Raw genomic sequence first — 3,975 nt, 5'->3', positions numbered from 1 at the left:
GACGAGATGTATCCAGATGGGAGAACCCCACGGAGGCCCAGGCAGGCAGGGCGAGCAGGGCTACAGCGTAGCGAAAGCTCGAAGCAGCAGCGGAGCAGGGCAGCCACAGCTCGGTCTCCAGCAGGGCAGGGAAAGCGGCTTTTGGGGTCCCGGCGTTGTTTCCAGCAGGAAGAAAGAACGGCCAAAAAGAAAGAAGCAGCAGCTCCTTTCTCTGCAGCTTCTCTCCCCGGACGCTCAGAGCGAACTGACCCCACACCCAGGTGTAGACAAAGGAGTAGCCAGGCCCGCCCCACTCCCCTTTTTGTCTTTCTTAAGTACAGCTATTTGTCCCCTAGCAACATGCATATGGGAGAAAATTCCTTTAACAGGAAAAAAACTAAGACTAAACTAAAACCCCAACAATATTTTAGGATTTTAGCCAATCACCCCAAGGGGTGGCTGATCCTTTGTCCAATTAGACTATGAAGAAAAAAGTCTATAAAAGAGTTTGTGAAATAATTAAATCAATCAATCTTGCTGTACAATTCCTGCCTGTTGGATCTCTCCTCTCCTCCCTACCACTGCAGGATACTGTAATAGCGAGCGGTTGGAGGAGAGTGCGCAGCAGACCTTGAATAGCTCGATTGTAAATCCTGAACATCTATAAAGCTGTCTCTTTCATGCTTATCTGCTAACTTCAAACACTTCTGGCCTATACTGCAGGCAGAACAACATTTCTTCAGTTTCTGTTTACTGTCTTTTTCTAATGCTAAACAAAAGGATCCTCTGGAGCCAAATTTATGCCACTTTCCCTTTGCCACTCAGGTTTACTTCTCAGAATAAAAACCATGTTGGCATAAATTACTTCACACCACTTTTGCTGTCTCCTTAAAAACAACATTAACTGCAACAAGGTATCATAATGTAATGTTCCATTTATTCGCCATTTTTTTTCCAACTCTAATTTGTACAGGGGCCGCCACTGGTTAGGGGAGTTAATTAAATCTGCTTTTCTTTTAGTTGCTCCTGGTCTATCTCCTAATTCTTTCCAGTGTGCTAGTATACATCCTAACGGGCTTTTCTTTACTACTTCTTTGCTACTCGCAGACCCCATTTTACTCTTGGCTTTCTCCACTCCCCACCGAAATGTTTTTTTGACAACTCCACAACCACTTGTCAATTTTCTCCTTAACTTCTTAAATCTTGGAAGTCTCTAACGGCCTTCCACACATCAATTTTACAACTCTTAAAACTGCTCGAAAGTCACCGTACCGACATGACCTTTCTTACACCAATTTTACAACTCTTAAAACCACTCAAAAGTCACTGTACCAACACGGCCTTCTACACATCAATTTTACAACTCCTAAAACCACTCAAAAGTCACCATACCAATATGACCTTCCACACACAAAACAAGGAATTGGGGTCTTATAAATGAAAGGAATGAAGCAGGGTATTAGAACAGGATGGGGCATGGATTAAAATTCTTAATAAAGCAAACCATAAAAAAACTTCTGGAAAACACTCAAACAGTAACAGCTGTAAAGGCACCAACGCAGACAGTGAAAACTTTTAGCAGACACACAGCAGCCAGTAATAGTTGTTAGTACACACACAGAAAAGAAACACTGATTTTATACAAATTACACAAAACAATACATATAGCGATCAGACTTAAGATTTTTTAAAGCCAAGGCCAACAATAATAAAAAGTCATCAGACTTCCTTTGGGGCCTCTAACCCCTTGTCTTGGGGGTGACTTTATGATGTGTATCCGATATCGCTGGCCTATGCCCAGAAATTAATTTTGTGCCTTTCTATGCTTTTAAACTGAGCCTGAGAGGGAGGAGAGAAAAAAAACCCCGAGCAAAACTTTCAAAGCAGTATGCAGTTTGTTTTCATGTTTCAAGGACACACAGATATACACACAGACTCCTTTTGCTTCTAACAGCAGCGGCAGGAGCAGGAGGAAGCGCTCTGCTTGCTTTTTTTTTCCAGCCAGCTTTCGGCCAGTTTTTCAGCTCCTTTTCCTCTGGAGAGTTGAACTTTGTTTTCCTGGGACTCCGATTTTCCCCTTCTTCTCTGCTGGACAGTTTCAACATCAGAATACATTGGGAGGACTTTTCACTGAGGCCTTGGCCCTGGAGGTGGGCCCACCACCCCATCCCAGCTCCAACGAGGGGAAGAGAGAGACTACGGAAGGACTCTGAAATTTTCCCAGGTTTTCTCTCAGAAGAGTGAGAGGTTTTATTATTTAGCATTATTATCCTTTTCCTGTGTGTTTGTTAAAGAAATAGTTTTTATCTCTTTCACTTTCCTTCGAGGAAAATTTATTTTTTCCTGAACCTGGTGGGGGAGGGGTGGTTGTAACCTGCCTTCTCTCAGGGGATATATTTCCAAATTTGTCCAAACCAGCACATGCCTTGGTACCTTTTTTTGGGATTTTAACCCCCCCTTTTTTCTTCTGGGGCCTCCAATCCCTTTGTATCCCTTCAGGAATTCTTCCTGTGATAGTGCACCCAGCATATGTTGTCACGTATGTCTTACGGGAGCTTCTTAACCAAACAAACCAAGAACATTTTAAATCAAGTTACAAATACCTTGAATTTTTGCAGTCAGCCGGTCCTTCTCTGCCCCCGCAGAGAGCCAGTGAAGCGCAGAGTCCCTCCGAGAAAATCTCGGGGCATGACAAGGGAGTCCCCAGCTTCCACGGATCCTGCAGCCAGGCAGAGAAGTCCTGCCACGGTAGGTTTCTGCAGAGTGATGCCCGAAAGATAGGCTGGAAATAAATTCCCATAGACCGATGTCTACAGAGCAGGTATTTGTTTATTGCAGTGGTGGTGGTGAGGGGGACTTTTCCTCCTAACTCACCCGCCTTTGTCAAGTGCTGTGGTATATTTATACAGTAAATTTTGTTTAATGCTTCTCTGTCATTACAACATCATCACATACGCGCTGGAACTAATTTACGTAGCATGATCCCATGGTTATTAGATAATTCTTTGCACTGTGCTTGTGCTTCCCCAGTTCGGGGGTCTTCGGGGGTCTTTGATGAAGGCTTCTAAAGTCTTCTTTGCACTTGAACTTTTCAACTTTGTCTTCGGGGCATGCGTAGTTACGGTGCTCCTTGGTCCATCTGGTCTTAACTGGCCTAAATTCTTTGTTTTGTGGCTAATTGGCTTTGTGCCTGCCAATTTCTCATTAGTACTACACTTATCTACTTCTAAAACTATACACCTGGTAAGTTGTTTTGGTTTTTTTTCCCCTCTCTTTTTGTCTATTCCACATTTAAGCAACTAGTTTACTATATACTAGCAATTACATTGTACAAAAAAAAGTTACTCATATCAGGTTATATGGGGTATCAAAAGTTATGATTCAGGTTATATAAGCATCAGGTTATATAGGTATAGAAGTTATGATTCAGGCTACATAAGTAAAAGCTATGATTCAGGCTATGTAAGTATAGAAGGCTATGCTTCATGTTATATTGATATTCTTGAGGTTATATTGAAAAAAAAGTCATGATTTAGGTTATAATGATATTAGGTTACACAGATATCTTATAACCCAAGTTATATAAGCACTTTGTAACTTTGACCGAAGTTAGATAGACATCAGGAGGATGCAGGTGGATTTTGTGCTCACTCATGGCATGCAGATGGACAGTAAAGCCTGAGCCAGTGCCCATCCCCAGCTTGTGTCCGGCTGTGTTATCAGGGCGGAAAAAAATTGGGAGCGGCCCCAGTGCTGCTTCTCATCCTGGTTGGGCATGCAGCTGCTGGGAGACGTGTGCGTCCTGATGCCCTCACTCGCCCCCCCACCCGTGGACAAGATTTGGGGCACTTTGAAGCCATTTTAGGGGTGAATTAGGCCGGTTCAGGGAGGGCAAGGGGACAATTTGAGAGGCTTTCTGGGGTGTCCCTGTTTTGCCCCCCACCCCAAATCTGTCCCCTCTATTGGTACTCCCTGCACCGGCCCTACCGGGTCCCT

Source organism: Corvus brachyrhynchos, unplaced genomic scaffold, assembly GCF_000691975.1.
Source record: "Corvus brachyrhynchos isolate BGI_N302 unplaced genomic scaffold, ASM69197v1 scaffold218, whole genome shotgun sequence".
Lineage (NCBI taxonomy): Eukaryota > Metazoa > Chordata > Aves > Passeriformes > Corvidae > Corvus > Corvus brachyrhynchos.
This window is presented reverse-complemented; position numbering follows the sequence as displayed.